We start from the raw sequence: 27,924 nt of genomic DNA on the forward strand, positions 1-27,924 counted from the left end.
GCACAAAGCCAATGCGAGGAAACAAGTAAAGGTTCCCGAGGATCTCGCCATTTAATAGAGATTTATATAATATGATATGATAAGGGTCCATAAAACAACAGATCAATGAGGTCAAATGACTGCACTTTCTTATCTGCTTCGCTTTTACCTTTTGTGCTGCCTACTCCCATTTTATTAAATCTAAAATGAGATTAGGCCAACTGATTGGTTGAAGATTATCATCAAATGCAATCACGCTTGTCAGCTCGCATTGTGCTCTGACAGAGCGGAAGCATCTTCAAGGACATTGCATATGGACCGTTTTGACGTATATAGCGCTGTTGTATTTTATATTTTATTTTATAATTTGATATCTGAAAAATGATATTGTTCTTAATTGTCCTCCAAAACGGTGAATTTAATGCCAAAGCTTTGTTCGACTTTTGGAGCTTCTAATCAAAGCAATTCCCTAATGTTACTTTTTTATTCACCGTTCTTTGTTTTTGTGACCTTTGTAAAATGTTCACAGTGAATATACAAGTACGTCTGTAGTTTCTCCCCATCGTCCATTTTCTAGGGGCCTTCGGGACTGGTAGCTTGAGGCTTGTAACTTTTTTAAAGAGCATTCACCTGTGAAAAAGTCAGAGGCATCCAAGGTTGGAGCCAGAAGGCATAAGGGTGGATCCAAACACACATGAACACATTTCTGCACGTACACGCATCACCATACACAGTTTATTGCATCATTCATATATTTGAAAGATTTATGAACATCCCCTACCTTTTGCGTATTATAAACACTTCATATTAGGGCTATCAAAAATTTTTTGATTGTTGTCAAGTCCTTGTATAAAGATGTAATTTTTTGGCATAATATATATATATATATATATATATATATATATATATATATATATATATATATATATATATATATATATATATATACATACACGGATATATATATATATATCAAGGCAGGCTCTGGAGAGAGTCTCTCATGTGACTCGGCATGTTTAGTCAACTACTCAACTTGTTACTTGCTCCGTCATGGCCGTTGCTGCCTCTTTTCACCAGTATTTGTTACTTATTGGACTATTTTCCTTCATCCTGCTCGATCTGGCTTTATCGTCCCCCTATTTTTGGCATCTCACATTCCAGGCACGTTGGTCTCAGCACAATGTAAATTATTCAGCCTGGCTTGCCAGGGGCTGGGAGCGAATCATAAATCGCAGATGGTCCCAGGCTATTTCATACGGGTGACCGTGGCTAAACAGCAATGCACAGAATCATTTGAAAGCCACACAAATATAGGATTTCATTACTCGTACCTTCGTCAGACGGCATTTCATTTCTGTTGTATTCAAATGTGCACTGCGGGCTTGCAGCTTGAGACAAATGCGATACCGCTGACATTTGGCCGTGCCTCGAAGAAAGAGAAAATTGAGTTCAATTAAGTTCTGCAAAAGGTGTATACATATATCAATATATATATATATATATATAAAATATAAAACGCTCGAAGGAAGCTAATCTGGTGTTTTGGTGTTTGGCACAGATGCCAGAGCAAGGAAGAGCTCAGTAGGACAGCGTTCACGTTTTGTGAGGCAGTTTGCTGTTTAATTACACACTGTGGGAGTCACCTTCTGAAGACCTCTAAGTCCACAAGCTTCAGACGAGGACACGAGGTTGAGCTTTCCGCTGTGCACAAAGAAGGTTTGGGAACACACGCAGATGTTGAGCCAAACAAATGCTCATTAGTATTTGAGTGATAGTTTGAATGGTAATTTTATTCAGGAATTAAAAACCAAAAACATATACCCAATGACAATTTGTTACAAAAATTAATCAATTTTTGTGTGCCAAGCAATAAGTAACAACATCAGTATTCCAGAGAAATACTTCGACATGTACAGTATGTTTTGCTGACCTGGATCTAGATGCATTTTCACCATGTAAACAACTTTCATTGGGGTGAAGAAAGTGCAGAATTCTCCCCTTGTCCCTCCATCCACCGATCAATATCCAATCATGCATCCAGAGTGTGGCTATACGACAAAAGAAAAAAAAAGGCTACAAAAATCCGTTGGAATTCAAACAGACTGAGTTATACTTATGCCCAAGCTGGAAAAAATAAATATTTCTCAATATTTTAAATGTTAAAATAATTAATAAAAATAATAAAATAATTTTAGAATGTAAATACATCTATTTGATATTTTTTAATATTTTAATATACTGGACTAATATGTCTTTACAAATATTTCATTAATACCGAGGTACGTCAAACAATTTGCATTTACTCAAAGTCACAGTTAGGGAGTTTCAACTTTCTGTGATTCAAAACGACCCAACACAAAAACAAAAACCAACGCAAAACAATTCCCAGTGTCATTTCCGTAATAATCCTGACCAACATGCAGTATGTAACATAACGCCTCCATTTACAACACGAATTCTTTTAACGTGGATGAGAGGTCTTGAACAACAGCTTTCCACATAAATCCCATCTTGATGGGTTTGCCTCTGTGAAAGTCGGGAGAAAAAAAAAAAAAAAAAGATAATCTCCGTGTCTCCGTGCCGCATGAAGTATGGAGGGATGGGGTGAGGAAAAAGGGGAGAATAAACATTGAAAATGAGAGTGTGAGAAGGAAATAGGCTGAGAGAGAGATTCAATTCTTGCCTTCCTCTCAGTGTCAGTGGGTTCTATATGCAATTGTGTGCCTCTTTCAAAGGCCATGCGGTGTTTGTGTGCGCATGCTGATGATTTTGACAGCCGAGCTGTATCAGCAGAAACAAGGCCGATAAATTACAATGCTTTAAGATGCCCGCTGCAAGTTTTGGCTGATAATATCTCGGCTGGGCTTCCATAAAAAAAAAAAAAAAAGCCATTTCACTTCAACATCCATCCATCTGATTATAAGGCGCTATGTTGATATTTTTCAAAAAGGATTTTAGTTCCAAAAATACGGTAACCTATATTATGCATGATGGTCATTAGCAAATTTCCTGAAATGTGCTTTACACAGAAAGCAAAACCTGGCCATCCAATAAAACCTAATCTCTGAGACTAAAAGTAGGGTTAAGAGCCCGCTGAGCCAATCCTTGTTGTGGCGATCACAACGTTGCAAGTCACCCAATAATACGCTTTAATGAGATTCGGACCAGCTTAAAGCTGAAGCGAAGCTCTTCCAGTTAGTGTTGCTTACTCTTTTCATCCAGCTGAGCTGACTAATGTGTTGATGAGGAAGCATGAATAGCACCGAGGCTTAATTTGGATTTAAATAGGTTTAAAAATGGACCCTCCCAAAGTTATTTTTGGATTGCATTGAGATCTATTGTGTGATACCATTTCCACCTGGCATCTTAAAGCAGGATAAATACACCTGCTGGCCTATTTCCATGGATGCTATCTTAACATTCATTTTCATTAAGTGCTGTCTGAAGCAGGCTGGAGAATAATCACCTCCCCTGAGTGGTGACCCGCTTATGGCACAGGTAAGGGTTAAAAGAAAACCTTAGATGTAGCAGCAGAACATGCACTTTAGAAAATGGATGGATGGAATCAAATCATTCAACCATCTCCTTTTTTATCAATTAATTAATTCATTATCATTAAAAGAGAAATTTACTGCAGTGTTCGGAACTATTTGTTTGGCCTTGAGTTCTACCTTCGACTGAGTGGGTATGTTGTTGTTTTTTTTGTTTTTTTTATGTAATTTTGTTTTAATTATTGAAAACTGTGACCCCATCAAGTTTCTTCATAATTGAATTTGAATATCTTCTGAAAGATTCAAAATGAAACCGCCGTGAAACAGTTATGCATGTTTATTTTCCAAAAGAAACTGCGGGACATTAAACCTGATAGAAAAGATAATCCACCGACTGAAAATGAAATACAGTCCGGATGTTTGCTTTACAGTTACACGTGATATTCCATTCAAACACGGACTGTTTCAAATCACGAAAATCCGACAGGCCCGAGACCAGAAGATTTATGGAGAGAGAACAGAGAGCCTTGTCTAGCGATAACGGAAGGTTCATATTTGAATGTGATGAATTTTAAACATGTCTAGCTCAATATTTTTCTGAACGATTAACATTTTAGGGACTTGAAAGTATCTTTGAAAGTGATGATCATGAATGCAAACAGGAACTTAATACATCGCATCTGCGTACTGAATGTTTTAGACGAGCAGCCCCCGTATTTCAGTGTAATAGGCTCTTTGTATTATTATTTTTTTTTAAACACACACAAAAAAAAAGCCAAAGAGCGAGAGAGAGCGCAAGAAATGCTCAAGAAGCCAGTGAGGGGCAAGCAAGCAGCAGCTGTTTCACACCCAAGAGGGTAAACAGCATTTGTAGGGCATGAAATTGATTCAAAGCTTTTTGATGGGGAAATAGAGGAAAAGGAAGAAGTAAGAAACACTTATCCAAAGCCACACCGGCTCAAAGTTCATTCCGAGCGACGGTAATTGAAACGCGGAGAAGCCTATAGAAGACATCTATGTCGCCTTCAAGACTGTTTAATGGAGAAATAAGGTGCTCCCAGCAGGCATCGCACATCTGACACCACGCCGGAGGCAAACTGCGTGTCAGAACAGATCAAATGAGAAATTTCCAGACTTATACCAAATTGGCACTCTGGAAAAAAAAAAAAAAGAAATCTAATCAGAGGAAAAGCATATCGCGCTCAAGCCCGACTTGGAATGTCCCAACATTTATGGAGGCCACCCTCTGTGCCAAAAGTAGTTTGAAAAATATGACTTTGCAATGTTCAACCAAGCAAGTCATCGAAATGTACGAGAAGTTCTTTTTGGCCTCTCACCTTGTGTGGCTCTTAAAAGAAATGCTGTGCAAAAGCAGTTTCCTTAAGTAAAAAAATGTCTCGGGCAGGAAAATTCGAAGCATGCCAAACATGCATTCACACACACACACACACTCATACACACACGCACGAGCGCAGATGGTTGCGTTGTAAATCACTGGCCTCTCTCTGGACTATTAAGATATGGAAAGCTCCACATGGGATTTATACAGTCAATCTATTTTACTGTTCTTTGGTCTCAGCGCTGCCATCAGGTTTGTTCTTTAAGTGCCTTATCTGTTAAATGCAGCTGCAATGGGCCATGTATTCAGTTTCTAATATGAATATGGCCATAGAATGACTATAAGTCAACATCGTATTTACCACATATGAATTGTAAGCTCACGCTTAATGGTGTCATTTATTTTCAATTAATACAGAACACTTGTAGTTGATAATAGAAGCATAGTAATCGTATTTATATTCAAAAATAAGAATTGGAAGTAAACAAAGGTTTTTGCTTTGCCAGTTTATTGTGCCGAGTCGTCACATTCTGACGTTCGACTAACTCCGAGGAAGCTTCAGCTCAGTGATAGCACTGATGAATTGTAAATTTTCTGATCCCACACTTTCTCAAATTAGCTGAATAAATAGAAGCGAGCGTTGCATGTCAATGAGTCGTCTAGACGCTGTAAAGATCGCTTTGAATGCGTCTTAATGTATTACTTTTTTTTTTGTACTTGCAATGGATAAACAATTTTGGATCTGTTAGTTGCAAAAACTAAAATGCATTTTGCAAATATTTCTGTTAAAAGCATGTTTTTCCATTTTAATGAGTATTGCTGCTTTTAGCCAATTCTAACTTTGGAAATAAAACTCTTTACAAATATTGGCGACAAATATGACAGTTCACAACTGTATCCCGGTGGTTTATGTGGTGGCTGGTGTCTCAGTGTGAGTGGAAAGAGGAATATCCATTCACCGCACCTCATGCCCCATGACTCAATGACGTCCAGTGTCAAGACGTTGCCTTCCGGGGCCGATGTCAACAGCAGATACGGGGGAATGGATGTGACACGCCAGCATCATACACCTCCTACTCCCAACATGCTTCTCTCTGCCATCGTATCTGTTCCTATGTATAATGCACACTCCTGGATGCCATGTTTCTATGCTGGCCGAGAAATTCATTTTTTTTCCATAAACAGTCTCGGTTATTTCTCCTTGCAATTTCAATCCCAGCTTCTCAAATGGATGTTTTATTGTGACGGAGCACAAAACAATATGTGCCAGCACTAAAGCCTGTCCTAGTTACATTTGCCAAAAAATGTAATCCCCCTTCCAATGCTGATGCATGCTAGTGGGTTTCCATTTCCAACTCCTAAGCCTGCTGATAGCATTTTCCTGTTTTAGTGTTGTAATGTAATATGACAACAATTATTGGTGTTGCCAACAATTGTCTGAAGACTAATACCGGCCCGTCTATTCAATAGTTGCAGCACACAGCAACTTGTTCTGTCAAATAAGGCCACTGTCGTTCTGAATATAAATGCAACCACCTACCAGTAGCAGATCTTGACAGACACTTCACAAGTACCAGATAACCTGATGTGAACTTTGAGCCAAGACTCCATATGTGAACCGTATATCCGCTCCACTACACTAATGATCTCTTCCGAACTACAGCATGGGTAGACGGTCAAGTCCAAATAGCTCGATAAAAAGTGTCGAAAGGCTTGACGTTAACGACGTCTGACAAAGAACATGCAGTCTTAGGTGGAATAGTTTTGCTCATCAATGTAGCCATGACGATGCATGTGATGTGCGTGGGTGGACTGTGTGTTAGCGGTGGCGATGCACACCTCATTAGTTTCTCAGAATCGCTTGGTGGTACTGCTCAGACATGCTGAGGCTACACAGATATGATTCGCTCTAAAATGATATCTTTCAGTCAAATAAATACATAAAATACATAATAATAAGAAAAAAAAAAAAAAAAAAAAATATATATATATATATATATATATATATATATATATATATATATATATATATATATATATATATATATATATATATATATATATATATATATAAAATACTCTTGGACAGTATTTCCACTCCGTATCTTTTTAGACTCACGAGTTTTCAGCTTTGTGAATTAAAGCCAGAATTGAGTGCAATAAAGTGAAATTTGACTAACAAATAAAGGCAATCGTTAGCTTCATTTTTAATTGCCTTTGCAGCCAAAGTGCTTCCGCCGCTGTTGTACTTAGACCAACCAAAGACATTAAAGTCCCTAAATGGAGAAGGATGGGAGAGTTGTTCATGTGTATTAAGTCTGCTTGGCTTGATTCGCAGAATTGTGCTCAGTAGCAGCCTGCAGGAATGGTGTGGCATGAAGCTGAGTCAATGTGAAATGTGGGCACAAGCTGTGGGCGAGATCCGCTTCCTCTTCCTCGATTGAGCTGACAGGCGGACGGGAAGGCCTCCACACGCCAGGCCGTCACTAACTCAAGATGGCAGCTACAGTCAGAAGAGCTGGCATCCAATGATAACGTGTCTGAGGAGGTCATTGCTGGTGACAAGAGAGCAAAACATCTGTTTGTAGGAGCTATGAGAATACCTTGTCGACTTTTCTGCATGACGGACCTTTGTCTGGTGACATCAGAATGTAACTTTATGACCTTCTTGCCTCGGGAACCGCATAGAAAAGATTGATGAGTTTCAACTTTTGACATCAGGTATGAAGCCAAAATTAACAACAAAGTCATTTTAAAGTAAGACAGGCTGCAGACCTGGCTCAGCCGTTACCCTTGTGCAGCACCAAGCTGTCTTTCGTATTACACCGGCGATCCCCCTCCTGTGCACTGCCAACTGTTCTACCCCGTTCTCAAAAGGTTACCATGTGATCCTTGTGATTACGTATTTCCAATTGGGATTAAAACCTGTTAGTTGTCATGCTGCCTTTCAGCAAATTAGAGAAAACCGACTGAATAAAATATTCAAAATAAATGAAAACAAATAAATATAAAAATATATAAAACAATAAAAATATGAATTAAAAATAACTAAATTTGAATTCCATTAAAGCAAAATGTGACTGAAATTAGCCATTCAAGAAAATTGAACGCAGGATTTAAAGTCAGAACATCCAATTTCCAGGAGTGCTCCATAGCGATGGAAAGCAACGGGAGGTCTGAGAAAGAAAAAAGCCGAGACACGGCGGATGTGCTCAGCGGGGCTAATCTTCCTCTTCTTTCCTCATTTTTGATTCCTGCTCGTTCTCTCAGTCAAATGCGTGCCCTCCACTTTGCTCTACAGACAATCATAAAAGGAGGAGGAGGCCAGACGGCAACAGTTTTATCAGTGTTGTGCTGACTTGACTGAACTCTCCCTCTGAGGCTGATGAGGAGGAATGGCCTAGCGTAGGACCTGAATGGGTGCATCCATAGCTGTCATCATCTGAATCCAGGACTGCTGAGTCAGCCTCTTTGGCCCCCCTACATGGATAGGAAATGACCTGTCTGCGCTTGTCTGACACCCTCTCAGTCTACAGCGGAACCACTCAGCCTCGCAAAAACAAAACCAAGCTCAAGACCTGTCAGCAAAGCTTGATTTATGCTCTTGAATATAATGTGGGCTATGAGTCTTGCTTTATACCGAGACACATTCATGTTTATGAAAGCGGCTTTAAGAGAATAACCTTTTTTTTTTCAAGCTGAAGAATATTGAAATATATGTAAAAATGCAATATGCTGACTTACCAAAGGGGCTATTTCAAGGCATAAAAGTGCTGCGGTCCAACTTCCAGGATTTTGAAAGCAGCCTTTAAAAGATCAATGTTGATATTGACAAAAGCTTTTGTTGGCCCTTTGCAATCGGACTACAAAATTGCTTCCAGTCTACACTAACAGGGCTCCATTGATCTTCAGATTTTGTCATGGCTTCCCTTCATTACATGCTTAATGTGCCTGAAGTTGTTCACTTTGACCAAAATGTAAATTTAAAAAAATGTAGTATATAGATGTTCCAAATAAATAATAAATAAATACAATAAAATAAATAAATATCATATAAAAAATATCAAATAAAATATAAAATATGGACATCTATATATATATATATATATTTGTAACCACTGCTCTTATACCAGCACTCCAACTTGCTTCCTGCCTGCTTTTGTTTTGACTTCTCTATAGCCAAACCTCTTAGCAGCTTAGAAGGTTTAGCATTTCACGTGGGTGTTATCCAAAGCTCCACCTACTTATCCGAATTACAGCCACACACCTGAAGTTTATCTCCAATAGAGCATGGCATACATAAATAGGAATGCTGCATTGAAAAATTGTGTGTGCCTTTTTTTTTGTTCAAGAAAAATCTTTTTAAATATTTACCATCATTCATATTAATATTACAAGTCACTACAGTTTTATGTTAGTTGAGTGGTGTTCTTTTCTCACAAAACAGAACTACTGAGGATTCTCAGAATATGGAATGGCTTTGTGAAAATGACAAGACTGTGATTTATTGTCTATTGCAGAGAAGAGAATACAGCACATGCTCAAAAAATGAAGAGCGTTTGAGAAGTGGCGAGGTCTGCAACAAAAGGTGGCGAACGACAAAATGTGGGTGGCAACATTTCAATGAAAGCAAAACCAAGCGCAAATCCTTTATCCCCACCCTCTCACTTTGAAAGAAAAACAAAATGAGAAGCTGTCAGGCAGTTTATTCAAAAATGCAGTAACTGCCTCAACTATCACCTAATGATCAAACAGAGTAGCGATGCCAAGATTCAGTCAAAACGAAACTCGGACTGAATGTTTTTGCATTTCTATGGAAATGTTGAAGTGCCAACTTGGAGTACAAGTATGTTTGATTCGTGAATACGTTCAAAAGTACATATTTTAAGGCTAATTGCTACGAGCATAGCACTTTTCCCTCTCATACCATATATTGAGTTATGTATTAAAAAATGTATAATTGTATTATGTCTGCAGTCTAGTTTTGAGCACATCAGGTTTTTGAGATTTTTGGGGGGTTTTAAGTCTGACCTAAACAAGCTGGAAAAAAAAAACACTTGTTACCAAACCTAACCCTTAATTCATAAATATTACAAAATATATTATTGCATATAATATACAATAATATATTAAATATATCATCAGTAAACATTATATAATTGTAAAGATGTGCCGTTATCTAGAGAAATCTTTGAATATTTGTTAAAAAAAACGGCCAATACTAACACTGCATGTAAATTGCTCTCCAGAGTCAACATTTTCTGTGCCAGATCATCTTGAATATTAAACCAGCAAAACAAAGTAGCTGTGAGCTTCTGATTCACAAGCTACTGCAGTGCAGCGATGAGTCACATCTGCTCCAACTGTCACCATCCCGCCAAGTCAGACTGCAACTGCAAACCGTTGATGCAGGACAAGAACAACACATCCCCATCACTCCATGTTGTGTTATTTTATAAACTTGAGTGTGCATATATTGAGAGGTAGAAAAACAAATAAAATCGTTCCCCTATTAGGCTTAAGATAAAAACCCTCCCCTGAATTCATATTAACAAGTACTCAGGCCCTTCAAGTGTCGCTAATGGTGCGAGATAAAAGTGACTCATGAAAACTTTGCATGCTCATACATCGATTCACGTCAACTTTTTGATCCATAGTGCCTTCATCTCATCAGTAGGGCTGCGCCTGTGGAAGCCTGCGCTTCCATCTGGTGTGGGCCTCCGAGCTGGCTGCTACCTTGGAGCCGTGGGGTAAAAGAAGACAGGTGGCAAGCTTATTCGCCTCTAACATCTTCTCTGTGTGTGTATATGTGTGTGTGTGTGTGTGTGTGTGTATACGAATCTTTGAATGTATATGGTGAGTCTGAGAAGTTCCCGTTTTCACAGAAGACATAAGAAGAAGACATTTTTTCTCCCCCTGAAGCATAATGCAGTTCCCAGCCTTGATGCACTCCTGGAAAGAATCCGTTGGGATTCTTTGTAGCTCCATCGTCATGGCTATCTTGATGTCATCTTAAAAAACGGGTCCCCTTGATGATGACTTTGAGGAAAGATGGGGGAAATGGAAAAAAAATCTAACTGAGCCAGTTTGGGTGAGTGGATAGGTTGATTCAGCGCAGCAGTTTTTGCTTGATATGGAGTTGTGAGTTGCACAGGACGTTGTGAGATGCTGGGTTGTAGCAATATGATGACCCGTCACAATTTTTGCCTCTTCTCATTCACTGAAGCAAAATTGATACAAAAGGTTTTTTTTTTGTAGGACGAAAGCAAACAAAAGTTCTTTGTAGCTTGGTTTTGATGATTTCAAACATTCATGGGTTTCTCTCAAGGTGTGCCTTTAATCATTTGCACCTTTGTGTATGAAAGTTTCATAACGTTTGACTCATTTTCTGTCCTGATTTGTTTTCCCTTTTGTAACCCTGGAAATTTCCAAAAAATAGATCCGTTCAGTGAGACTGCACCTTATAACTCGGAAAACACGGTACTGTATATCTTTTATAACAGGAGTCTTGAAACCTTCCAGACACACGTCATATTTCTTTCTTTGGCCGCAAAATGACGTGTTGAACTTCCCCCTAGACTCTTGGGAAGGTTAAACTAGTTCAAGCACCTCAGAAAGTACTCACAAGAAGCCTGTGTAGCCTTATTTGCCTGGCCTATTTGCTGTATATTGTTTGCACTTGCAAACAGACTGCATGATTAGGTGGGAGGGAAAAAAAAGATCTGATTAAAATGGCATAGTTCAGCCAGACTCTGTCTGGAAAATGTGCATCGTTGAAGTTTACATGAGAGTTGCAGCGAATATTCAGTGCACATACTGTATGAAGTGACAGCAGCAAAATTCAGGACTAAGATTTATGAATCATTTGATTGCCGTTTGAGTATGCTATCCATATTTATGGCCAGCTGACAGCGCTCCTTAACGTCTGTATATTCAGCACAAACGTAAATCAGATCCTGTCATGTTATTGAACATTGACGGTATGAAAAGCGAAAGGCGCAACCTCTTCCTGAACTGTGACTGCACAAAAAACGACAAATAGTCGGCATTGGGCCCTTTTGAAATTGTTATGTAATTTGAAAAAATTGTATTTTAACTGTATCGTTGAGTCTTCAAGTTAAACTGCCTCAAAATGAGTCAAACTATTCTCAACGTGACAGATGTTCTTATTCGTACGATTTCTTTCCTCTCGACATCTGGGAGGACGTTGGGCAAGGGTGGACAGAGTTGTGAAGGTCTGAAGTCACAGTGGAGGGGAAAGGAGCAGATGGTAAGAATTTACGGTTTATTTCGGGAGAGTTGCGTCTTTACGGCTCATATACTGACTTAATTATGATACAGCGGGGAGAGTGAACTCCTGCAAGAGGGATTTAAAGAGACAGGGAAATCTTCACAAAGGAGAAAACGACACCAAATGAGGGCCAAAAGGTATCGCCTTTGTCCAAGTAAAATCAACTCTTAGTGTGTTAGCCGTATTACGGCCATGTTGGACTTAAGTATGAAATAAAAAAAACCCAGAAGCACAAATCAGATCTAAATCTAAAATCTGCTTGACAACATTCCAACAAAATGTGTCTGGCTTGGTCCTCAATATAATGCAAATAAAAAGGTGTTATAGGATTTACCTCAAGGCTACACTAAAGCGGTCCTGTCTCTTGTATCTTTGTTTTGTTTTTACCAGACACTTGAGGCGGGAGGCAATAAATACAGCAATCTCGTTTTATCCGGGCAATGTATTATTGCTTTAAAGGGTAAGTACCTTGTACCATCAGTTCTCCAAGCTGCCCGACGGGGAAGCAAGAAGAAAAAGATGCTGTGAGGAAAAGGCCAGATGCTTGCAGCTGCCAAAACTTTGTACTCTCATGCACACACGCAAATGCAATTAGCACCTCAGATGGCCCATTTGATCATAACCTGGTCCCCTTGGTGTTTTCGTGATGGCGACTCATCTTTTATCCCTCCCTCCCCACACAGCTTTGCTCCACAGCCAGTCTGTGTTTTCATAGTGGAAATTTTCTTCACCGTGTAGTAAATTCAACCTAATATTGATTCTAAAAATATCTCTGAAACCCAAATATTAACTGCAAACATTTTCAACGATAAATATATTACAAATGACTCCAAGACCCTAGAAATAAATTGAGTTGGCAATTTACTAATCTGGCGCCATACTTCTTTTTCAGCTGCACCAAAATATCCAGTTAATTGTCATGAACAGGTGTGCTGCAAGAAGCTCCGCCCATCAATGATGGCCCAGGTCATTTCACAAACAAAAATGTCAGAGTAGATAGAGCAGCAATATGATACATTTGGAGTACGGGACTTTTCTTGGTTAAGACATCCGAAAGCCACTCCACTGCCTCAAGGTAAGTCTGTTCTTGACACTAGACCCCCCCGCCCTCCCCGCCCCATCTTCTTTTTTATCCTCCAGTCAGTGATTCATAGGAACATAAAAAATATGCTATTTGGTTTGCCAGTGGGCACAATCAGAGATGGTACACAGAGGATCCCTAAATTTCCCCCTCCTCAACACAAACTGGAGTGCACATAGTGTGGCCTCTGGTCTCTCTCGCCTCTCCAATTTAAGATGAGCTAAATCTGCTGAGCCAGTCTGCCCAAAACAATTACCAACAATAAAACAAAGTGGCTGCTCAAGGGGAAAAAAAATGGGAAAGTGAAAATAAAAGCTACCAAAGAACACTTGATTTTAAAAGATGAAATTCGATTGTTGGATAGATTAAAAGAAAAAGTTTGGTGAAGCTTCTAATATTTGCTTGCTATGAAAAGATTTAGAAAACACACAAAACAATTTTGAGTGATTAGTGATTGACTTGACATTCTGTAAACTGCCTATTTAAACCAACAGCGCCATCTACGGGAATACAAAAATACAGATGGTTCATCAAACACATTTGAAGCTTCAATAGGTACTGAAACAGTTTGACAAGTGCCTTTGAAAGTTTAGAGGTCAAATTTTGTTCACATGCAAAGGTTTTGGTCCATTTTCCGGTCATTGTAAAATCATTTTGCTGTCAAGACATTCTTGACAAATAATTGGTGTGGTTGCACTGAATAAAGCCGACTTCAGTTTTGAATGCAACACATAATGACGACTACATTAGCTGTGCACACAAAAGTCTCATCTAATGACTAGTCAAACAACGCAATTTGGTGTTTCATTAGATTAGGTCAAAATGAATCATTAGGCGCTGTAAATATCACCAAATAAAATGTGACAAAAGAATAACTCTCCCTTGAGACGAATATGCCACATAATGGTTTGATGATGTTTTGTGCAGCTCAAATCTCAGCTATTAGTTAACATGTATCCCAGTGCGCGGCACTTTGGTTCATTAAAATATGGTTTCAAAGCTAATGGGCAAGATTTTGCTGAGAAGGGGTGTGTAACAATCACCCACATTTGGCCAGCCTACTTGAAACAGGTAAAAGAAAATGAAAAAAATCACATAATTAGCCTAATTAGTGGTGCACAAATGTTGATTTTCATGATCATTAGAACTGATCGTGCTACCTTCATTCAAAACATCATTAACAGGGGACCACATGAATATATATGTGTATATATATATAAAATGTAATTTATTAGAAGGCTGTGTACCCGTGTTTTCCTTTTCATATCCGCACACTATATATAATTCGTGTCACATACTACAGGCAGTTGTCAGTGCACATTCATTTTTGTACCCCATCCCTCCTAACGCATCATTATTAAGCAGCGGGAGGAGGAGGACTAGTGTGAGAGTGACTCCATGCGGGCATCACTGCTTTATTCAGGTCATACCGTATTATGCACAAAGGATGACTTTTTTATCTGCAGTTACAGTTATCTACATTTTAACCTTGTCGGCGTTCTATGATGATGGATGAAAGAGAGAAGATGGTGGCAGCATATACTGACATTTTTTTTTTAGTTTGACAGAGCATTTACAAACTTATACAAAAGCAGTGCGTCACCGTCACAAAGTAAGACGGTTTCAATGAGGGGAAAATCGTATTTTTAAACTTTATGACGGGTCTTCAGCTGAGAAAAGCTAATATTTGCAGGGAAGCAACAAAAAAAAAAAAAAAACAACAGGACAATAATAAATTCAGTATTAATTATCAGCTAAACAAAAAGCACTTGTCACGAAACGATGACAAGGAAGAAAAACAAAAAAAACAAAAAACAATAAACACATGCTGAGAGTGACCCAGAAGAATTGGCGAGCAAGACTAGACAGAGCAGGTTTGTGTGAGCGTAGATGATGAAATACCAAATATTAATTTACATGCTAATACGGTTCATCAGTTATGAAATGAGTTTGGGGGTTTTGAGTGACATCGGTGTATTAGAAAGGACCCATAATATTCAACATTTTTTTTTTCTTTTTACTCATTTGGGATTAAGAGTTCTTATTTTTAATCATTGCAAGATAATTACTTTGATAAAAATATGCCTCGTAATCACCACTGCTGTGTTAGCTTTGAATTTCCGTAAAACACATTTTACGTGTTAATCTGATAATGTTGGGCCATGTATCTTGAAATTTTACAAAAAAAATGAGCAAAAACTAAATAAACTTTGTGGCTTGCTACTTGTCATGCGGCAGAGCTGCCCAGTAAATTAGGTTTTAAAATCATTTACCTCGACCATTAATCAGGGTCGTGAAACTAAAATTCAAAAATAACCATTCAAGTTAACGAATCATTTTGTTTGCTGTCATTGCAGAAAATTTTACTTGACAAAAATGTCCTTCTCGCAAATGTGCCCCTTTGAATTTTTGGTTGAATAAACATTCCAGCGAAGACATTCCGAGATATTATCGTGAGCTGAACTCCAGATAAATAAAGGGCAGGTGCTTGACATCACATCTTATCTTCGTAAACCTTCAACTTTTATACCGCCTCTTTTCCAGTGTATATTTTATTTTCCCACAATATCAACCGTACAAATAAACCCTATAAGGAATTACCAAACGTTATATTACACGTTGGGTTTTTGCAACGCTACGGAGGCTCTGCTGTGTGAACGTCACAGAGTACATCAATCTGCATCTGCAGTGACAGTGATTTCCCCTGACACTCCACAATACACTGCGGAAAGGAAAGCATTTGATTAGCAAAGTCTTGGCAGCTACATGCACTTGAATCTGATTCCAAAGAAAGAAAAAGAGGTAAGAGACGAGAAAATGAAAACTGGGCTTTCTTGTGTTTGCATGTGTGGAAATCCTTGTTCTCTAATCCCACTATAAACAGCAGCCGCTTATGTGCACGATCTGAAACATAGCATACATGTTGACATTGTCAAAGATAAATGTTTAAATGCGGGCTAGGGTGCTAAGTGTTGTTTAGAGAGAAATGTAATGTGCCATTCTATTCTTATTTGACACATAAAAATAAAGGTGAGAAATGTTTGTTTAGTTTGGCTCTCAAGACTCCCGCCGTACAATGTGAAGTGCAACGTTCTTTTAAACGACTGTGATAAAAAGTAATTATCCACATCGATGGCCAATTGAAGTGTCGGCCAGTGGTGCAGCTGTTCCACATGTAAAAGAAGAAGTCAAGCAACAAAGCGTTTGCCCGTACGCCGACGTTCGCTCATCCAAGTCTGGCTCGGTGACATCGGTTTAAGTGGGGCGCCGGTATTTTCCTTGTCTCAGGCGATTTCGTCTTGTCTCACCGGGGTCACGCTAAAGTGAGATTGCTATGAGACATAATCGCTCCAATGGTCTGGGTCAGAGGTCTCTAAACCCCAGACCTGGAGGATGGCTCCTTCACCCAACACACCTGAATGAAATGATCAGCTCATTTCAGATGACGGACATATTACCATTGTTGACGGGACCGTGCGGAATGAAAGAACCCATCTCGACTTCTACAATGGGACAGGTCAACCTCACAGTGAAGATTTATTTTGTGAGTCGAGAGGATACCCAGTGGAGCAGAGCTTTGCGAGAAGGCCCTTGGCAGATCCCCCCGAAGCTCCCGCATGCATGATATAAGGCCACGCTATCGCCATGACAACTGCTTATTAAAATCCACTGCATTGGTCCTTATTTTTCCTCCTCTCATTTCTGCGTCCCTCCTTGTATTTTCCTGTGCTACATTTCTCACACGCCTTAGCTGGAGAGAGGATACTTCGAGATGACACAAATTCACCAGACGCTCCAGGCAAGGTCTTTCATCAGTCGGCCAGTTCTCATCTTAGCTCAAGTCGAAAGTCTACTTGTGTAATTATTACAGTTTTAGAGAACATTTAGAGAATTTTTTCTCTGTAAGTCATCGGAAAATCTGCTTTGAACTAGTGATGAGAAAACAAAGCTTCAAATTTGTTTCATGAACCATTTTCTGGATTCCTTAGGTTGATGACGTCGCAGTGGTTAGAAATTATGTCTGCATTGAAATATTAATTTTGTGTTTTGAACTAGAACTCATTAAAGCCTTCAGCAGTAATGAAGGTCAAATCAATTGGACAAATACAAACTGACGAAAAGAGTGGTTGGTATAAAACACGTGTGTGATTTTGTGAGGAAAACCGAAAGAAGGGGGGTGGTGAGAGAGTGTGTGTATATGTGAGTGTCGAGTTGGGTGCGAAGTGACTTTGCAATGATTAATGTCCCGAGTCTCCACTCTGTGAGTGGGAGATAATACAGAAGGCTGTGGCCTTTGTGTTTCTCGCTTGTGTTAATACCTGCACCTATCAGGAGATTTTAATAGGCCTGGAATCACATTTGCTCGGCTCTGTTCGCCAAAAGACTATACTGAAAGTGTCTCACCAAATGGGACATTGAAGGAAGAACTCATGTAGTTGCTTTTAGGAAATATAAAATGCACATTGTAGTCATACGCTGGAATTGTTGCACTGGGTGAAAAATTGTAGCTGCAAGAAAAGGATTGGCTTCCAAATTTGGTGCCTCAGACATCATGACAAATGGATTGAAGGCCAGGGTGAGAAAAGGTGGGAGGGAGTGACAATGTCTTTCAAAATGTTCCTGGTAAAAAGACAGCAGCTGAGCTTTGTACAGAAACGGCAAGGTACAAATGTTCTCTTTTCGGAGTCGTGGATATTTAAACGACTGGTGATTTGCATAAACCGCCGCTAAGTGAGATCTAATAGTGTTGTTGTGTTGCTTACTGGATTAAAGCAATGCGGGACGGACCAAATTGTGTTCTGCTTTCTCGGAATGCTGATTAACGAAAAGAAACTTTGGAATGCTTCGTCTTCGGGCAGATATAACATTTAGTTTGACAAATGAAAAGAAATAAAAACACTTGACTGCACCCCTTTTGAGGTGATGCCTGACATGGACGGGATATTGATTGATTCTAGATTTGCTGCTTTTTATTTGAAGCCTCAATGGACTGATGAAATACATTGAATGGTATTAAAAAAATTGTGAGGTGGACCAATAGAGGCAGGCAATGATGTGGAAGGGGGAACCCAGAAAAAGTCTTGTTCAGACGATGCTAATAGAATCCCACATTGTGAATGATTAGATGAGACAGTAACCAAATGAGAATTCCACATTGATCGCGACACACAAAGGCCTTTCGGGACAAAAGACAGATGGAGGAATATAACTTGTAAGAAAAAAAGGGAGGGAATTTAAAAAGTCACTGGAAAGAAGCTTGTGAAAGGCAAGGCTTATAAGCCCTTGTCACGGACTCCCCGTAGACGTAACCTCATTTTCATATACGACTAATTTAATCAAGGTGACTTCTCCTTCATGGCTCTCTTAGGACAAGGCGGGAATTTGTCTTACGCCCACGAGCCAAGTCGAACTCAGACTGAGCAGATTGACGCCAATGTAAACTCTTTCCCGAGGATACCGACTTTCAATTTATTTATTAACGCCTGTGTTGGAAATCATAAGCGTGAATAGATTCAAACGCTTTCTCTGCCAATTGTCAATTTTTCGACGCTCTGATGGAGTCTCACCGCAAGGGACCCTATTAGCTGATGGGTCACTAAACATACTGGCCCTCCAACTGAAAATACTCCTGTACCCACGCCAGAACGTGTCTTGATTAATTAACGGCAGAAGCCAAGTCCGGCTGCCACGGGGTACGACGGGGACAATGAAAGAGATCATTAGCGCTCTGTCGACTGATGTTTCCTCTGATACCACATCAAAACTATTCCTCACACTGAGATTGTACCGGGCCCTCTGGACCGGCAAAGCTCTCGATGAATAATTACAGGTTAAAATGTGGCTATTCCGAATCAAACATATCTCGATACGTACCATCTGCTCGGCGTGCAATTTACGAGTGTTATAGTCTGAAAAATACGATGGGTGATGACAAGCTTTTGTGCGCATGATTTCTCCCCATGAACATTACAGGAGGAGCAACATGGAGAACATTTCCCGTTGTTGTTCTCATTACATCTCTGACGTCCAACTGGCGTTTGACGATTTGTTTCAATGACTCGTTCCCGCCCCATTTGATTTCCTCTGAGTGCTGTGCAGAGGGAAATCATACCTATTTTTTTTTTCTGATTATTTATATTATTATCTGAGATGACACTGGCAGTAAAAATTACAGTCCTTTGTAAAGGTAGCACACAAACAACTGAAGGTTCTGAAAAAGACAGAATGATCTGTCTCCATCTGTGAAATTTAGTTGTGTTCAAATTCTGGGAAGCATTCCTCCAAGCCTTTCATTAATGCCTCGGTTATATTGTGTGCCATTAAAACGTCGAAAACCAACAAGAGTCATTTATACTCTTGAGTTGTGTACTTACATCACAGTGCATTATCCAACCAAATTACTAAAAGCTTTTTTTTTTTCATTTTGGGAAGGTACCACTGCGTGTTTGTCATTTCTTTGTGTTCCGATAAGTTTGTCTAAATTTCTAACTGCAAACCAATCCGCCTCAGGAGTCGGAATAGTAAAAGAGAGCCTGCATGTATGTATGATCTACCTGCTGAGTAACCGGTGAAGCGGTAAAAACCTCCCGAGGTCAAAACTCGCGGAGAGGTGAGTCATTTGAGATTCAGAAACGTTAGCGTGCTGTTGAAAAGTTCACGCGCATCCTCGGTGTGTTCCCGAGGGGAAGAGGATGGAGGTCTTTAGGGGTAGTCTCCGTGCAATGCTTAGCTTCTCACATCCCAGCAGGTAGATGTTGTATAAACATGTGTTAGACCGCAGGGAAGCCAAAGAATGAAACGGGGAATAGAGCAGATGAAACCCCCTTCGTTATGTTAAGGGGCGGAGTTTGGAGATGAACGAATGACACAAGACACTAAACGATGCACTGCAATCCAACGATGTCAGCGACCACCCGGCTCGTCGTCTTTCCATGCGTGACTCCTCTGGGTGGTGATGGAGAACTGGGACAGTCTGCTAAAAGGCAACATAATCAATCAAAGCAGGCGGTCTGACATTCAACACAACACAGCATTTCTGGGGGGAAATCATTGTGGAAGGATTGTCCTTTCATTTTGCACTTCAAATACTCGTCAGTTACGTTCAATCTGTGCGTTTCATTTCCTCCAAATATATATGTGGGTCAGCAAATAGTCACGTATATTTATATTTATTCATATTTTTGTTGATATATATTTATATTTATTTTTACTTCTTTATTGCTGATGGGGAAACAAAGTTAAAACATGGGAAAACAGTTGGATGGACAGAGTTGTTGTCCCCCACATCTTGCCTTGCCTTGGTATATCATACTAGATCTTCTTTAGCCGCGGACTCGACTCACAGCTGTTAGGAGCAGCAGCAGGCCCCGGAGGCAGAACACGTGTTTCTATCTGATGTCGGTTTGTCTGGTGTCAGCGGGACCGGGCTTTGCTTTTCCCAACAGCACCCTCACCTCTAAGCTGGCAGCATCTTTGGAAGCGCAGGATTTTAACACATGAGAAAAACTATAATGCATAAGGTCTTTCTGTCCTAAAGCAATAGCTTATTATTCCTATAAAATATGAAATCAAACAAAACATGCATTTTAATTTCTTCTTCATCCATTTCTATCCATTATCTGTTGTTTGTCTTTGTATTGCTTTGTTCTCTTGGCCTGTCCTCTCTTAAACCTTGTTCTTTATGGCTGCGTTTCCAATAAGTATCCATCATGATACAAATAACCACAGAGGGACTATATCGAGCAACCCTGTTCCAGCATACAAAAAACATGGACGTATTTAAAATACAAAAGGTTTTTCCAAGTTTTTTTTTAATAATGAAGAATGAAAAACAAATCTGTTAGAAAATTAACAACATAATGAAAGATACAGAAAAAGGCTTATAAGGTTTCATCTTCTTTATATACGGTACCCTGGGTTGTTGGCAGTGAGTCACATCATCCTTTAAACACGATCTTCAGCAACAACAGAATGAAGGAACAAAGTGTCACGTACAGGCTTGAAAGAAGAGAAAAGCCCTTAATGGCTGCCATCCTTGTAGTGCACGCTCATCAGACTGGCTTTGGTGGTTCCCTTCGAGTAGCTTTATGGTTCAGAGATGTCATCAATTTCCGTCCGCCTCGTTTCTGCCCGGGTGCTTTGCGAAACCTCCTTTAGTCTGCCTGTAAACACCCTAACAAATATGGAATGATCGAATGGGGTTTATCGTTATGATCCCCCTGCAATGTCATGTCGAGGTGTGGTTTACACCGCAAGTCCATTAGCAGTAAATCAAAGCATACAAAATGTACGGAAATGTGGACACCGTTTAGACGGAATAGAAGCGACTTCCAAGATCAGTGCGGCTTGCCCCAATGAAGGTCACTATGGCGCCACCTACAGCTCAGCTAAGTGACTGAATCTGCCAAAGGTTTTATATATGGCATAGAGCAGGGGTGTCAAACTCCTCGTAATTATGATTTCCCTCATGGGGCCATTCCTGACTTATCATTCCTCATCTTATATTATCCCATATGCACAACAGAATCCAGTTCTCTCTCTCTCTCTCTCTCTCTCTCTCTCTCTCTCTCTCTCTCTCTCTCTCTCTCTCTCTCTCTCTCTCTCTCTCTCTCTCTCTCTCTATATATATATATATATATATATATATATATATATATATATATATATATATATATATGATTTGCCCTTGCCCTTAAAATGATATTGGTGGGCCAGATCTGGCCCTCGTGCCTTGGGTTTGACACTGGTGGCCCCAAATGCCAAAAGTGATGCACGCAGCCAGATAAATATATGTAATTAAAGCAAAATATTCAAAATGAAAATAAAGATGTCGATGCAGCAGCTTAAATAATACCCGCACAGAATAAGATGATGACCAGTACATAGAAGGAGAGCATTTGCTTTCCAAGTCAAGAATCAGCGTGTTCAATCAGAGTCTGAACTTTGAATTTCTTTGGTGTCCATGCGTGGCTGAACCTGAGGACTAATGATGAGACTTGAGGATTGGAAACTCCCACGGCTATCCGTGTCCCTTTTATTAAGATGCGGCCAGCAGAGAAATTCAGTTGGGTATGGAGCTGATGGGATAAGCATCTCTCCCTAGAGGAACTTTTATCTGTGGCTTAGAGCCACTGTGCACCACTAAATTTTAATTACCATGAGCACAAACGTACCACCATATAAAATTACACCTGTTTTCTAACAAGTAAGATACATCCAAGAAAATACTGACACGTTATATAGTTTCCGATTTTGTTTTTCCACCTCAAAGCTACCATATAATTGGGTCAGTGCTATAATCTCGGTCAATTCAGCTGCTCTCTAAACTTGAAGTATGACTCCCATTAGGCGCAGTTCTGCTCCCCGAGGCCACAGAGGACACAGGGAAAGTAATTACGAGACATAATGTTATTAATTACTCTGAGCGCTCATGCTTCTGTTGGCACTCGACTATTTGTGGATGAGCCTCTTAAAGGCAACGCCACAAAGACCAAGTAACCCACTCATCTATGTCATTGGATTGAAGGTAATCTTGTGCTGCAATTCGAGAAACGTCCGTTTTTTCCTTTGCGAGTACGGGAAGGGAAATATACCCGTACAAATTTCACCGAGTAAAAAAAAAAAAAAATAACATGAAGGGAGGAGTTGGTCGGACTGCACAGTGTGAATCAATTTGGGGAAGAAAAAAGGAAATTAGATTGAATGTAATTATTATTACAGCAATCATTACTCGTGCTGACGTGTAATGAGACCCTCGCGTGTCTGTGTTTTCTCATTACGGGGTGTGAAATCTCCCGCCTCCACATTGTTTTCCCCGGGATCTCCTCCTACTTGCAGTTTATAAATACCTCAAATAGGACACAAATAGCAGCATATAATCTCATTACGCTAGTGATAATGCCATAAGACGTATCTGTAATAATGCAGGGGTCAGAAACATGAAAGTTCATAAAAATGATGAAGCATTTTATGATTCACAGTGCAGGTGTCCAAACCCAACAAATAATTAGCATGTCTTGTTTGTCAGGATACGACAATATAAAATTCTTGTCTAGTATTTATTTTACGCTACGGGTGCCAAAAATCATATGTGGTTATAAGGTCAAAGAAAACAAAATCTATATTTGCTTATCTTTAGTGTAAATAGATTTAGCGACTCGGCAATACATTTTCCAATGAAAATATCTTCACGTTAATAATATACGGTGCAATAAAATAAAATGTTTAAGAATATCTAAGAGTCGAAATGTTTTTATTTATTTTGTATTTTCTGACATAATAAACAACAAGTCCAATGCTACAGTCGCATTTACAATAGAATGATTATGCTATAAAAATGACATTTATTATTGCTTTGGCTCTGTGTGAATGAGCCAAGTATAGGCTATTAAAATGCCACTGCAAGTTAAATTTGCACCACACTTTTTTCTTTTCATGCTCCACTGATACTATTTCAAAATAAATAATTTTGACTTACTACCAAATCTGAATCACTATTGTTGACGTCTGCTTGCAAGATGCTGAGCAATAACCGTACTGAATATTCTAGATTTATATATAAAAGTATGTTATAAAAGTATTTTGTTTAGTTTGGATTTTTTACTTGATAAACAAGATCTCTGGACGGTGACAAAAAAATACGAAAAAAAACAATTTCACTGTATGTGTAATAAAAAACGGGCAATACGTACTCTGTTCCGTGCAATTTATAATGTGTTCGCACTTTCTTGGCAGCTGCGGCAAATTTAATTAAAGCTAAAGGGGAAAGTCATTTTATGAAATGTTTGATGAATGATAAAGGGCGCTAAGTGTTTTGTGTTGGTTACGACACTGCGTTAACGATGCTCAAATGCGCTTCTGTAATATGAGGCGTGTAAATGGCTTCGCATTGTTAACGCTTGTATAAGTGGGAATTTGCTAAATCTAACCCTCATTGCAAGCCTGAATGCAGTTGAAGAATTCAGGTACTGCATGCCATCCTCTGTGGAACAATAATTGATAACGGGAACAATAAACGTGTCAGGTTGATCGGAGTGATCGGCAAAGACTACGACAAGCATTTCCAATAGACCGTATTTGAAGCTAAAAGAGAGAAAAAACAATAAACCAAAGCTTAAATGGCCTTCCGCTCGAGGAATTCTTGCCCTCAGCAGTTACGATGCATTCACTTACTTACCTGAACAGGAACATTTTCTTTCATCTCTGTTACAGGATATCAGTGAGACACATCTTGAGTCATTTGAAGTAGTGTTACCAGAGGGACACGCCGCTGGACCAGCACAGCCAGCTTATTTGATTTAGCGACATTTATGTCAGCTGTGACAATCCACTCTGTGCTTCATGTCTAGTTGCAAGTACAGGAACAGGGACAGGAAATAAGAACATCGTAGTCTGATCCCTTCCAGCTATGACTGGCCTGCTGCCTTTGCTGTGGTGATGACTGAGTTATTTTACGATATGACCAGTCGTCTGCAAAACGGAACACCCAGACGGACCACAAACTGGTCAGGCACAGGTACGAAGAACCTGAAAACTGCCCAAACTTATTTACTCATTTTTAATCATGTGAAAATACTCCGGAGCATAAAATCGAATCATTTCAGAGACTTTAGCCATTTTTTTTTTCCCCCTCCCCACAGCGTTTAGTTGTCTCCTGAAGAATTACAGCGTTGCAAATTCTAGTTTGATGAAATTGCAAGGCTATACGACTGCAAGGTCAGTTAGGCAATTAAAAGAAGCTGTTAGGGTGCTCCCTCTCATTTCCATTTGTTACATAACACGGCCCATTTCACAGCCATCATGAACCTCGGGTGTCAATACTGTCTGCATATTCATAAATAAAAGTCTGGCGCAGCATTTCTTGAGGCCATTTTCATTTTTGCTCTTAAAGGGGAGGGGTGATACACTTTGAGGTCAGACCTTCTCTCCAGCCTTGAGCCTCACTCCCTGACAGGTTTACTCAGACAAAGGGCCAAGGTGGGAGTGAAACGCTCTCCGTGCAAGCCAATTAGAGCTTGTTTATTTTTCTCAGCAGTCTAATAAATGTCACTTTCAAGTTTTAATGGCTCGGAAATAGAGCTTGATTAAAATGCAGCTCGGTGGTGCGACTGGATATCAAAACCAACCGCATCGTGTAGAATAGCAAAGCAATGTTACGGGAGGTTATCATAATAATAGGAACATTTATAACACCCCACTGACCTCAGTGTTCAACAGCCACCATGAGGCAGCGGAGAATACGGCACTTGAAGGAGCTCTCATCCTGAAATATTTAGTCAAAAGCAGTGAACATTTCAACAACCGGAACAGGGAATATTAAAGCCTGTTCACATCCCCGGGTGCTAAATAGAAGCACTTTCTCAAGGCACCCTTGGCACCTGATCCAAATAAAAGAGGCTCTATTTTTCAGGATGTGGAAGAACTCCCATACAGAAATAGCCTGCAAGAAGAAAAATACCTGTAATCATTACACAAACCCACTCTGGGTAAAAAAGATAAAAAAAATCGGTCATGGAATATTCATTGCCGACTATAAATATGTATGTTGTTGTCTTTGTATCAGTGACATTTGCAAATGTCAGTGTGAGAACGTAATTATTGAAATGATTGTTTAGTTTCTGGCAATGCCCCACGGTTCAAGTTAAAATTGGTTTTGCTCACCTAGCATAAAAAGAAGGCGAACTGGACTGCTGGTTGTAACACCCATGGTGAGAAGGGCCAATTACCAGTCTTGCCGCCTGAGCTCTGGGAAGACTAACAACCCATGTTCAAAGATCAGCAACAGAGATTTCACTGATAAAAGGACCCAAGCAGATTGAAAAGACTGATTTAAAGTTTAATCTTCAACTCTGCAGCTGTGGGCAAAAAAAAGAAAAAAAGGCTCAGCGTGGTCATTATATTGAGATAAAATCCTAGTCCAGGTAAATTGAGTAAAGAAAAAAGTGTCTATTACAATTAACTTCTGATGTGCTGCCTGCAAAATGAAACCATTTAATTGTACACTATACAGCAATGACCTTAAAGTCAGATTGAGGGCACGGCTGAATGCTTAATTAGGCAGTTAGTGTTGGCACGCTTAATAATAGAGATCGCAGGGGCAGACAATTTGCAGCGATTTCGGCAGCAAAGCTCACCGCCGCTGCCAAATGGCTTTCTGTCGTGAAGAATGGAACGACCGGCTGCAACACGAGGCCTGCCGCTGCACCGTCACTATGCTAACTGCTCTCCAGTTAGAATCGCCTATAGCTCAAGACATAGGAAAACGATTTCTTTTGGGCTATTGACATCATCCCCTTGTATTCAGTAAACGTTTGTTTGGTAGATTTTTTTTTCAGGATTCACACACAATTTCCAGAAACTGTCCTTGTCTATTTATTTTTTATTTCCTTTTAATTTTCATTATTATTATCATTATTATTATTATTATATATTTTTAATCTTATTTTTATATATTTATTTGATTTTATTTTCATTATCCTACTTTTACTCCTCAGGTCTGTCTTCACTTTGGCAATTTTTTTGTCAAAGTCTGCTGTCTGGAACATCGGTATAAGGGCTATTGTGTTGCATAGTTAGTGGTTAAGTATTGGTGTTCTCCACAGCCTGTGTCACTGTTATGTGAAGGGTCCCAGCGAGCCCCTCATGCTCAGCTCTCCAGGTCGCAGTAATGAGAGGGCATAATTACTGATCACACTTTGCAAATGGAACAGAAGGGGAATAGAGTTGTCGAATAAAGCCAATGTTCCTCCTACACACGTCTGCACGGCAACAAAGCCGCAGAGAGCGGATTTCCACATGGCAAAAAGTTTTGCTCCCGTGAGGCTCAATTCACGCGTAGCAATCACGAGGTGTGCATTTAATTTAATTTGTAATTTGTGGGTGGTTCAGTATTCCTCTTATTTTTTGCCAAGCCTTTTTATATTCAAGTAATCTTGGCGTCAACCTGAAATCATTCCTGATGTCTGCTTGATATAAATAGTATCTCCTCCGGGTTTTTATGTGCTTGTTGCACTCAAGTTGATAATTTACCGTTAAAGTAGTAAATGAGGTCAAATGCTAAATCAGGATTAAGATGTTCTACCTGCTTTGGAATTGAATTAGATTGGATTTTTAAGAATTATTATACGCATTATATCATCATGTGTGCTGTTGGAAATGTTCAAATTTCACTTTATTGGTTCAAAAATAATCATTTCAGATTTATCTATTTATTGTCTTTCTTTTGTGTACAAAATACAATAACATTGTCAATCTGTCACTTCTTTGAGTGTCCTGAGATTTTGTCCTAACGAGGGTTGTAATCACGCTATGCACCGAACCAGACGATTCAACTAACGAAGACGAACGTCTGATGACAAACCAAACAGAATTCTCATCGTCTCCTCTGAGGCTCCGGTTGCAGTCTTCATCACAGCGCTCTACCATGACACATCCCATGCTTGCCATTTCCGGGCTTTGAACTACAACATCTAACTTTGCATATCTGCTCTATTTTAGCCGGACCAATTATTTCACTGAGCTATTTCACAGCGGTTCAACCTCGAGGAATGAACGGTTTCTGAATCAAGCCCACGATGCAAAGATGGCAAAACATACTCGTTTTGTGTCTCATTATGACAAAAATCCACAAAACCTTGAGGCTGTTTGGTGATATAATTACTGAATGTTCTCTCCATGAAATAAGGAGGGAGGTGGTATGGATTAAATATCCTTTAAAAAAAAAAAAAAATACATAATCAAGCAA

The 27,924-nt window shown here is 39.5% G+C and overlaps 2 long non-coding RNA genes across 2 annotated transcripts in view; one reads left to right on the top strand and one right to left on the bottom strand.

Annotated features, from left to right (window-relative positions):
- Positions 1 to 330: 330 nt before the first annotated feature.
- On the bottom strand, positions 331 to 8,945 carry LOC147048331 (uncharacterized). The gene is made up of 5 exons (XR_015067798.1): positions 8,554 to 8,945; positions 1,910 to 2,027; positions 1,623 to 1,680; positions 1,311 to 1,405; positions 331 to 609 (listed from the first exon to the last, which is right to left on the bottom strand). It is a non-coding gene; the product is annotated as an uncharacterized LOC147048331 (long non-coding RNA).
- A 4,141-nt stretch (positions 8,946 to 13,086) lies between these two features.
- LOC147048332 (uncharacterized) overlaps positions 13,087 to 27,924 on the top strand; it is a 42,759-nt gene continuing 27,921 nt past the window's right edge. The window contains exon 1 of the long non-coding RNA XR_015067792.1: positions 13,087 to 13,175. This is a non-coding gene — a long non-coding RNA (uncharacterized LOC147048332). The remainder of the gene's footprint in view (positions 13,176 to 27,924) is intronic.

This window comes from Syngnathus leptorhynchus, chromosome 12 (assembly GCF_054491065.1).
Source record: "Syngnathus leptorhynchus isolate UIUO chromosome 12, UIUO_Slep, whole genome shotgun sequence".
NCBI lineage: Eukaryota > Metazoa > Chordata > Actinopteri > Syngnathiformes > Syngnathidae > Syngnathus > Syngnathus leptorhynchus.